Raw genomic sequence first — 11,404 nt, forward strand, 5'->3', positions numbered from 1 at the left:
TTGATTAAATGCAAGGATTCCTTGACTGATGCCCACAGGATCACAAGCACTTCGGTGCCTGTAGATCTGTTTTACTGTTTTGGTTTTGCATTAAAGTGATTGTAAGGGATTCAGCCATTGTGAAGTTTGCCTCTTTTGTCAGCTGTCTCAACAGCCTCAGAGAAGGTGTTAAAAGATTTGTATCTTGTGTCAGAATTCTCCATAAAATACAGCCCAGAAAATTTCCTAAGGCTTTTTTATGTTAATAAAACCTGCAAGTTTTCAAAGGGCAGGTGAAGTGGAAAAGCTGCTGAGATTCAACAACTACAGAGATCTGTAGTCCTGCTCCTGTTAGGTACATGCTCTGTCCACACAAAATTACCAGCTTTTACCTTCAGAGGTTTGCTGAGTCAAAAGACTGTTTCTGAACCTAATTGCAAAGAATGCTCAAACCTGCCTGTAGAGTCGTTGCACCTACATATAATAAACAGAAAGACAATTAACTTTTCATAATTTAAGCATATTTCCCTCCTTGACCTGAGAGAACCCCGCCAAATGCTTCCTGTTCCCATTAAACATTAGGAGGCACAGAGGCACTACAAGGTAGTGCTGGGGAAGTGAGAGAAGTTTGCCATCTCTCTGGTTTTCCTGTTCCAGGTCACAAAGTGAGCCAGTAGCTCAAACTTGGGGTGGAACTCTAATCCCTTGACCCTTACCTTCTTGCTCTAAACAGCAGACTCTGGAAAAATGTCTCTGAATGTAAAGGGAAACAAAACGAGGTGGTTTATTGTCTCTGCTCACAAATGCCTGTACAATATGCAGATTTCATAACTGGAGGGTGGCCAGTGAAGATTTTTTATCACAAAGTTACTATTACTGTTTTCTCCTGAAATATATCCAGAAATCATGGCCTCCCTTTGTGTCTGGTGACTCAGCTACACTGTGAATTTGTGTGGATAACATGAAAAGTTTACACTGGCGTCCCTCCTCCTGCTCTAGCTCCCCTGTCTCTGATCCTGTCCCCCACTTGCTTCCTGACTGCTGTTCACCCCTGGCCTGTGCTTTATACTAACTGTTCTCTCTGTGACCCTCATCACACCTCTGATTCCATATTGCTTCTACCTGTTTTTTTCAAGATGTCAAATAAAACTTGTTTTCAGCCCTAATCATACCATAAAACAAGTCCTCAGGTAACTGACTCTTTCTCTAGGATATAGATAATTTCAGTGCTTGATTTAGTTCATTAAAATATTAAAATATTGTGTATACTTTCATATGTGTCTATCAGAGAGGGATTTCTTGCAGGGGAAATGAGCATTTTCTCTGTCTTAAAAATGTTCCTGTGCAATGCCTAATCTCCATTAACTTCAAGGGGCAGAATATAAACAAATGGCAACAGATAAAAAAGTAATGCTTTAGCTTTGGCTTTACAAACATAACTGTGATTACCTGCCTTGCTTGTACAGCAGTGAAGAAGTATTCCAAAGACTTGTGCAGAGGGTAGAGAGAAAAGATGAACCCTGTGATGCCTCCTGACTGCTGACGCATCCTTTTCCACAAAGTCACACCTCTGTAGGTCAGGGGGAGCAGCCCCATGGGAAGAAGTGCAGGTAATGTCTACAGGGTAATGAAGAGGTTAAAGTGGTTCTTCAAGTGCAGGGTGTGACCCATGAGGTGTCATATTAACACATCTGATACCTGTGCATTACTATGAGCAGAACGAGTAAAAACCTGCTTGAGAGAAATTAAATTAAGCAGTTGAAGGAAACAGTCATTTTAATGACTTCTATATAAAAAAAAAAAATCCCAATACTTAATTATCTATTTATTCTTTCAGTCACTCAATTTTATTTTATCCATCATAATTGAAAAGGAGAAAAAAATCAAGTCTTTAAAAATAATCTGATGCCATGGTTTTGTGTAAACAATTCTGGTGAAATTGTGGACTGGATGTTTAAATTCCCAGTCTCTATTAATATTTTAGCTTTCTCTTTATTCAACTCAAAAGTATTTTAACAGTCATGGGAAGCTATTGCAGCGGCTTTGATAAGGTAAGTAACAAGGTTTTGTGCAGATTTGTGGATGTTTCAGAACTTAACGTATTGAAATAATGCAAAAGGCCACTAGTTCATCAAAACTCTTCCATGGGTTACTGGACATGTAGTCCCACTGATGTCAGTTGTGCAAGATAAAAGACTCCGAAGCTCAATAGAGCCCTTAGAAGAGAGGATCTCATTTTCCACTGCCTTTAATGTCTGTGGGCATCCCCCCTACTGCACAGGCAATGTGCACAGCCCAGGGAGAATGCTGCCTGTATGTCATCATTTTCCAGAGGAGTAATGCTTAGCAGACTTGAAATGCAGGGCAAAGTTAGGCCATAAACACTCTTGAGGGTCTCACATCTCTTTCTCCAAATCTTCCCTGTGCTTGTTTCAGAGGCTGGAGGGTGAGCTGGGCTCTGAAGAGGCACACAGGGAGAGGCAGCATCAGGAGAGGATGACTGAGGAGCGATTTAGTGCTTTCGCCTTCTCTGAACTGGGATAATTATGAAGTTATATCAGTTTGCCACGGCTGAAAGTCTGACCCAGATGAGCAGAAATGCAAATTGGACATGAAAACCCAAACTTAGCATACTTGTCTTCATGCATGAGGGAGCACCTGGCAATGGGCTGGAGGGAAAAGTCCTTGAAGCTGGTGAGAATCATCCTGTCGCTCTGCTGCCTCCTCAGTGGTGCTGCAGCAGAGACACAGGGCACTTGGCCTTATATTGCTCCAGCAGATTTGTTCAGGAAAAAGATTGTTCTATTTTGCAAAGTTAATATTCATCAAATGTTAATGAAAATACATAACAAATAATTATGACAAACATACCATCTGATTAAGATGAAAGAGGATGACAATTCTTGTGAATTTTTAATCTAAAAAAATAAAGAACATTACATTAATAAGACTTAATTATATCATTAAATATTTAAATTTACTTTCCATAGTAGATTTTATTTTTATTTAACATATTTTGTTTTTAAATATTGCTAACATTTTTATGAGATTTGTTCATAAAACACATAAACAGACATGTTTTTTTGTGGCAAGAAGAATTTCAATGTCATGTATTCATTATATTGATCACAATTTCAATTGTATTTATTTTTTAAAAAAGCTAATAGAATCCTTTCACAATTTATTATAATTCACAATATCTCCAGCTATAGATAAATATTTAATAGCATTACTAATGCATCATGCACACAGTATTTATTAATTAGAAAATATGAATTACTAGTTGTACATTTCAATAATTTGCATTTAAAATTAATGCTACATTTTTCCAGGAAACTGTGATTAACTTTGGGAATCTGACTTCAGCTGTCTGAAGACAGGCAACCAGAAGTGCATACTGCAAACCCAGCTTTCACTCCATGAGGCTGCGACCAAGGAGTGAAGTGGACTCTGAATAAGAGGAAGATGCCACCAGGCAGATGCAAACAGGTACCCTGCAATGCAGGCTTCAGAGAAAAGGAGAAAGCAAGACAAAGTTTCAGCACTCCCTGGTTTTCCTTGACAAAGCCGAAGAGCAGGTTTGACAATGTGTTTCTGCCTTGTGGTTCTAGGTATAAAACTCACTCAGGTGAGTTTGTCTATCCAGAAACTTTGAGGAGCAGTCTGCTCAGCTTTCCTAGGCAAGAGAGGGGGCTGAGGAAGGCAGGGCTGGGGGCAGAGGTGGGACAGGAGAAGGGGCAGAGCTGGCTGGTGAAAAGGAGCTTTCTGGTGCTCCAGGAAGCCAGTGATAGAGATTCTAGTTGGGTTTCTCATACTGTGTCAAAATTATGCAAGGTATCCTGAGACTCATTCCTCCAAGATGCTTGTTTAATATGTAAGCAAGGTATTTCGGTCAGGAGTTAGACTGTAACTTTACTTCAAACGGTCAGTATCTGTCAAATCTCCGTTTTCTGTGAAATCAGACATATTTTTTTTCCAACTAAACTACTGTTTTTCTTTTGGTGGATTTATTATTTTCAGCTGAAGTTTCCAGAAAGTCAGCAACTTCCTGATTTGTTAATTTAAGAACAAAAAAAAACTCTACTTTTTCTGAAAGAAAATTATGGCACCAAGATCAACTTCTCAGTAAGAAGTCTTAAATACAAATAGCCTTCCTGGAACTGTTTGTCAGGCAGACATAGACAAGACAGACCAACCAGAACCCTTCCTTAGAGGTATTAATCAGTTAGATTAATCTGCAGTAAGTATACATTTTACTATATTAAGTAATAGCAGATATGAGCTTGTCAGTTAAGGCATGGATTGAGTATTTTTAAGCCCCAGAGGTGGTTCAGTAAATGAAGAGTTGAGAAGGGGTAGCAATTCTTCACATCTTTTACCAGAAGATTTAAAAAGGCTTTATAAAATTTGCATTTTTACAGTATTTATGACCTTTACCTATCTAACACTGGACTGCATTTGCTGATAAAGCCACTAACAGAACCATGTATATAAAGACTTCTGTTTTGCTTTGCTTTTGCTATGTGTTTATGGAATATTGCTCAATACAGCCTGCAACAGATAGCTGTACAACTAATCGAGCTGTTTGCAGCTACCACAGGTGTACAGCAATGTATTTATAAGTGTGTGTGCATATTGCTCTGTGTATATGTGTGCATACACAGACATACAAATACACCACAGCACTAAAATCTGCATGTGCATGTGTACACTGAGCATTTACAGCCACATGCTGTACTTAGGTACGTGAAAAACCACTATTAAAATTTTGCAGTAAAAATCCTGCATGTGATGGTCAACATACCACTCCCTCCCATAATTTTATAATTACAGTAATAAAAGGAAAAAAAAAAAAAACAGGCTTACACAGCCAGGAAACAAAAGAGAAAAACCTCAGGTTGGTTAACACTTCACTTCTGTAGTGACTCTTTGTTCACACATACAAGCACACACATGCAGTTTCTGATAAAACGAATTGTTTCTCAAAAGACAGTGAAAAAAAGAGAGGGCTGATGAAACCCTCCAGTTGTTCTTGAAATTACACCTATACCTGTTGTCATTTTCAGGAAATCTACTTTGTTTAGTTGGTAAACTTGTTTTGACTTTTCAGTGGAAACACTTTGCTGGCATTACTTCCTTATCTGTAGGCCAAATTCTGACCTGGGTTTCATGTGACTCCCACAGCAGTTGATATAGGTTGACTGTGAAAGACATGATAGGGCTTTTATGTCTACAATTGTAAGAGCACTGAAAGGTGTTTTGTTATTGTGGCCTGAATTGGTAGAACTGCAGATTTCTATTTTAGGCCAGATTCAGATAGGGTTAGACTAAAATTCTCAGAAATATTGAAGTGCATACACAGAAAAACTGAAGAGGAGGAATCAACACGAGGGATTTCATTTTAGCTGAGTACACAGTATGGCATCTTGATTTTATACTGGTGTGTGGAAGCATTGACTTGCAATGATTTTGGTGTAAATCACGGGCTTTGATGTGCAGAAAGGTTATGGAGCATTTTATATGAAGTAATAATATTTAGTAATTCTGTTGAACTAATTACCAGTTACTTTGACATTTAATGAAATAAGTAACACTAAACATGATGTGAGGGCAGCTTTTATGGACTTAAACTTTAATCAATTGAATGCGAGTCAAAGGTGCCATTTTTGCTGATGGTGGTGAACAATGGATGATGACATTTGCTAAAGAGCTTCTTGTCTTCATTATTCTAGACTGAATAATTGCTCCGAGGCAAACTGGGAAGAGCCATTCATGTTCTTAGTGACGAGAGGAAGCTGCAAGATTGTAAAAAAACCCAAAACCTTGTCATTTTTTGTTGCAGATACTTGTTATTGAGAAGTATTTTCCTGTTTTACAGGGTTCTGATTTGGAGCCCTTCTACAGGTAGGACTGCAGTTTGGCATTGCATTAACCTGAAGGTGAGAATCATACCTGATGCTGAATTCTTCTTCCCAGCATCTACTTTTGCCTCCCAATCTGATTTGAGTCAGGAGAGAGGCAGAATCTCGCCAGGCAATTCAGATACAGATTTAAGGCTGGTTTGCTCCAAACTGACTCAAGATGCTTGGGTCTTCAAATGCAAATCCAAAGACAGCATTCATCTATGACTCACATAAGGTCTCCTGAAGTTTTTTGCTTCTGAAGTAAGCAGTTGCCTCAAAGGCTGGCTGATCCATGTAGGATTTTCCTGCTCTCCTTTCCCCTTGAGAGTAGTTGTTACTTTCGTGCAGGGTATTATTTGTATGATGTGGTCCCAATGTCCCATGCTGCACAAAGGTACCACTGATTTTTTTTTTTTTTTTTTTGCAAATTTAAGTGATGCAATTCTGATTTTATGCTCAGGATACATAAACATACAAGGGCCAAAGGTGGAGCATGACCTAAATTTGTAAAAAAAAATGTTCATAGTGTAGTATGAAAACAAAAATGCACTACATGGAAGAATAAGTAGTTGTGCCAGAGTCAGTCATGCTACTGTCTTATCATGTTCTTTATTCACAAGCTGGTGGAATTCAACCCGGTTACTCACATTTGATCCAACATTGCTTTATAATTGATGATGAAGTGGGAGAAAGAAATTGAAAAAAAGATTTCAACATGAAAAAATGAATAGATTTTTTTTTTCATTGTGGAAAGAGATTAATTTTCACATACTCGGTTTTATGTTACAGATCACTGGCACAGCAGTATGGAGAAGCTTGTATGAAAGCTGTCTGCACAAGCCCAGCTCAACTCACTGCTAAAAGTTATTAATTCTTTTAGAAATTTTTAGAAAGAAAATGAAGAACTTGCTCAGACATATCCTTTCTGATGTTTTTGGAACATTGTGTGCCACAGATGTGGCCAGGAAAAAACTAAGAGTTCCATCATTTAGGACTATTCCCAAATCAGGTTGGATTGAGCTTTAAATTACATGAATTCCTTCAGCAAAAATTCTAAGGCCTGACCAGACCAGAAGGACATACATTAATAATAGTGATAAGCTCCTTTCTGCAGCCAGTTTGTAAATCTGGATCCAACGTTACTAGGCCAATAGCAATGTTGTGAATGAAGTTATTGTGTTGAATCTGTCTATGGAGCATGCTGTTCTTGTGCCATGCCATTCCTCCAGTAGACTCCATCAGCTGCCAGGCAAGAGGAGTTCATGTCTGTAGAGAGCGAGATGCCAACCCTGCCTGACACTGGTTTAGAGATTGTGATAAAAGAGAAGGGAAAAAACACCAAATGAGCACATGGGTTAATGGCTGCTATTTTAGTCTCTTGGGGACACTGCCAGCTGCCATTAAGTCAAAGTAGCCCTCAGGCTCTACTTGGTTTCATGATGAATAATTTAGGCTTTCCTGGTGCAGAGCCGGTTGCATTGGCTTTGTATGATAGATTCTACAGATCTCCACTGTGAGCACAGGAGTGTAAGTATATGGTGTCACATATGGGTGTGATGGATCAACCTCCTGTGTTCTGTTCAACAGCAACTGCAATAATCTTTATGAACTAGAGAGTCTGTATATCCTTACAGATGTCCTCCTTCAGATCTGGATAGTTTGGTTTTGTGGGACTTATTGCCAGTCAAAATATTCTTTGATATCAATTTATTTTAAGGGGTCAATAATGGGACTGGACATTTTTCTACCCACTGAAAAAAAGTAGTGCATATCTGAATAAATAACTCAAAGTGGCTTCTTACTGTTCAGGAAGTACAATCAATTTGAAATTAGGATTATGGAAACATCTGTGTAAATTCAAGTGTCATCTCAATTTGGGCTCATTCAGGTCCTGTATTTTTTCTACTTCCCAAGCAGTGCATTTAAAATCTAATCCTAATTAACACACATAGTTTAATTATAGCCAACAAAATATTCTCCTAAAATTGTATGTGGTAGCTGGGGTTTGGGTATGGAGGGAGGAGGCAAGGAGGGAACAAATGTTCACTGATTGTAAAAATCCTTATTTTGTTAGTAATATATATCTTTAAAGGCTTTAAACATACAATGAAATTTTCCTCCTGTAAATGAAAGTGGCATAAAAAGTGTGAAGCAAGCACTCATACTCTCTTTTTCTCCTTACTCATTTCTTGGTAATTTGAAACGAAGGAACTGCACTGGAATTTAAAACTTTCTTTTGAATCAATTTCCTCATAACTTATCACATAAAATGTACAATGCTGCTGCCGGTAGAAACAAATAAATCAATTTAGGATGTCATGGATAGATCTTGGGAAGATTTGAAATTTGAGACGAGTACTGGAAAAGCTGGGGTGGTCTGTCACTACAAACTTTGTTGTACATCAGCAGAACTCTTTGGCATTACTGGGTGGCTTGGAGGTCCTATGAGATTTTCAATACTTCTGAATTGTTTTGGCACAAAAAGTCTGAAAATGGAAACATCATATTAGGCTTTTTCAGAATGCTGACATTCCTGGACCAGATCTCAGAGTACAAAGTATCCCAGCTCAGGGATACGGTAACCCTTCATGAGCAGCACTCAGAAGGTTTTTGCTTGAGGATCTGTTTACCCTGCAGTCAAACTTCTTGCCTGTGCCCTTGAGTGTACTTTGAGTCCACTCAAAGTCCAGCCCCCCTGGTTCCCCAGCACAGTGTTTCGTGTCCACCAGGTCCACCACAATATTTGCACAGTCACTTAGAGTTCTGTTCTGGCCACTGGTAAGATATTTTTTTCACAGAGGTATTGGGAAAAAGTTTTTGGATGATATAATGGGAAGCAAGAAACGTTAGCCTAGTACTTCACTGAAAACAAAACTGTACCCAATTATTAACTTCCTCTAAGTCAGACCATTTCTGCTTTGTTGTGCTTTTGTTTGAGGCTCTCTTAATATATTTCATGTCACAGAGAGTTAAATCCTACAATGGCAAATGTCCTCAAACTTTGATCAGCACTACTTCTTGTGCATTTCCAGGCTCTTGCTGTTTTGTCATTTACATACATCTTTCTACTGCATATTCTGTGTGAAAAAGTCTTTCACAAGGTTGTCCTAGTGGTCATGTGGCAATAAAAGTTGATGGATCTAGACTTCTTATTGATGTCTTTCTAAGAGGTGTCAAGATCAGCATTTTTCCTGTCCTAACAGTAAACTAAAAGAGAATGCAGCAGCCTTGGCTTGACAAGGTCAGATATTTTTTCACTTCATAAAAAGAAAAAGGAGATTAAAATAAAAAATGGACTTGGTAACATTTTTTAATATGTCGCTTTCTGTCAAACACGACAATGGAAACAATGAATGACTAATTTTTTTCTCCTTTTTGGGTCAGATTTATTTCTGCTTTCAGCAGGAAGAGGTTAATTATAAGGTCAGATGATCTGTATTTCCTATTTTTTTTTTTTTTTAAGAGTGAGTTAGGAGATTAGGAGACATAATTTCTCTAAGAATGAGTTAAACTCAGCTATAAAGTAAGGCTAAGAGCTTAATGTGGACAAAATTTGGACCAACAAATTAAATTAAAATAGAAGAGTATTATTACAGAAATGGACCTTTTCCTCAGCTGGTTCCCATACGCTCCTTTGCACTGTATCTACTTGACTGAAGGTAAATTTTCCTATTATACTGTGGGCTCTGTGACAGTCGTAGAACACTGATCTGGGATCTCTTTCACCTCATGTTCCTTATCTCATTGTTGGAGCAGTTCTAAGAGCAGTTGCTTCATTATCAGTTCTGATGGAAGAGGCAAAAAGAATATTCAGATTTTCAGATCCCAAATGAATTTTAAAGTATAGACAGTGACTAAAATAATATTTTTATTTGAGCTGAGCAAGTTTACTCCTAAACAAATACAGAGATTCAGTTTTCCAACAAAGGGTTTGATTTTAAAGTCTTCGTTGACTATGTTTGTATGGATAGCATTTTCTTAATTTGGAGGTCAAACAACATAAGATTTTGTCTTAAGTGCATATCTTATTATGCATCCAAAGAGTAGGTATTATAGTAGCAGTGATAGTTTGCTTTCCTTATCCTTCTGTCCCTACAGTGAATTGTAACAGATTCTTCTGGCAGTTTGTTAACAACAAGACAACTTGAGACAAGGCTTACAATACTGTTTTCTGAATTCTTCTCTGTTACTTGAAAAAACATTTCCCTTCATCATTTTTGCAGGTGCTGTGTTGAAAGAGAAGTAGGAAGAATGCCTGAAAGGGATCAACCATTGCTTTTGTGAACAAATACCAGCAATTAAGCTAGACATTTTTGTATGTAGAGGGAATAAAACTTGTGAATTGTAGTACTACTGCTTCATTCCTCTGCCTCAAGATTCTGGGGATGGACTGGTGTTGAAGGTGACTTAAAATGCACTTAAATAAGTGCAAAGAGAGATCAGTTATCTGCTGTTTTGTCTGAATTATGAATACTCCTAGGTGGAAGTCATTCCCATGCCTTCTAGAATATCAGTGCTACGTGGCTACTTCATGTCTATCCAGAGTAAGGTATGGGGGCAAATTTCACTTGCAATTCTGAAATATCTAATCTTAGAAGCTTCTGTCAGCTCAGAGGAGAGCAGCTGGTTTGTTTCATAGGACAGGTGAAAGTACATGATTCCTACCTTAGTGTCTCTGTACAGAAATGTCAGAAACATCAGGAGTTTGGTCTTAGTATTTTAAATCTTTATGTATGGGATTTAACCAACTTAATGAAGGGAACCATTCCATCTTCCCTAATCAGAGTAGGTCAGCAGAAGAAAGACATCCAGCAGCACCTGACAATCAAGTCAAGGCTGTCTCTTTCAGATATCATGGGGAAAGAACATGGATGCAAGATGATACTTAATTGCCCACAGCAGGGGAACCTGACTAAAGGACCTGGGACTGAGCACAGCCTTAGCCTTGCTACTCTAAGATCAGAATCATTAAGGAGGCAGTGCACCAGCTGTGTCTTTCTCGAAGCTATCCTAAGAACAGTCTTTCTTCCCTACACACATAGTGAGGTGATTCCCTATGGCTCTTCATCAACTTGTTGGTTCTTAAACCGACCCTTAGCTTTTTGCCCTAGATATTTCTCAGCTTTTCTCAGTTAGTAACTATTCAGAGAAAGAATAAAGCTGTAATTATTCTTAACTTTAAATCATAGATGTGGTATTATGTGCGCCAAGAATGACATGGGATAAAAATTGAGCTGGAAATATACACTGCAGCAAAATTGTGGAAAGCTAACAAAAAATAATAAAATAAATTGCACAGCTACACACATGAGCAGTTAAAATCATGTGAGACTTATGTATTCAGAACTGCAAAGGCTTTTTCAACATACTAAAACACAAGTGGGTTAAATTTATCATCTTCCATTTTAATTTAAAAGATGTAGGAGAACATGTAGCTGAGGATTTTCTAAAAGAAGTAGCGATTTGAGCATGCTGGGGGTGGTGGTGGAATTGCTTGTAGTTTTATTCATTTAGGCATATCT

General features: G+C 38.1%; 2 long non-coding RNA genes across 2 annotated transcripts; both read left to right on the forward strand.

The window, feature by feature from the left end:
- Positions 1-2,423: 2,423 nt before the first annotated feature.
- LOC132327178 (uncharacterized) lies at positions 2,424-6,316 on the forward strand. Its single transcript, XR_009486461.1, has 3 exons — positions 2,424-2,673; positions 3,312-3,468; positions 5,858-6,316. It is a non-coding gene; the product is annotated as an uncharacterized LOC132327178 (long non-coding RNA).
- Positions 6,317-6,324: 8 nt separating this feature from the next.
- Positions 6,325-11,188, forward strand: LOC132327177 (uncharacterized). The gene is made up of 2 exons (XR_009486460.1): positions 6,325-9,541; positions 10,106-11,188. It is a non-coding gene; the product is annotated as an uncharacterized LOC132327177 (long non-coding RNA).
- Positions 11,189-11,404: the final 216 nt, after the last annotated feature.

The sequence above is a fragment of the Haemorhous mexicanus genome, chromosome 1 (assembly GCF_027477595.1).
Source record: "Haemorhous mexicanus isolate bHaeMex1 chromosome 1, bHaeMex1.pri, whole genome shotgun sequence".
In the NCBI taxonomy this organism is placed as follows: domain Eukaryota; kingdom Metazoa; phylum Chordata; class Aves; order Passeriformes; family Fringillidae; genus Haemorhous; species Haemorhous mexicanus.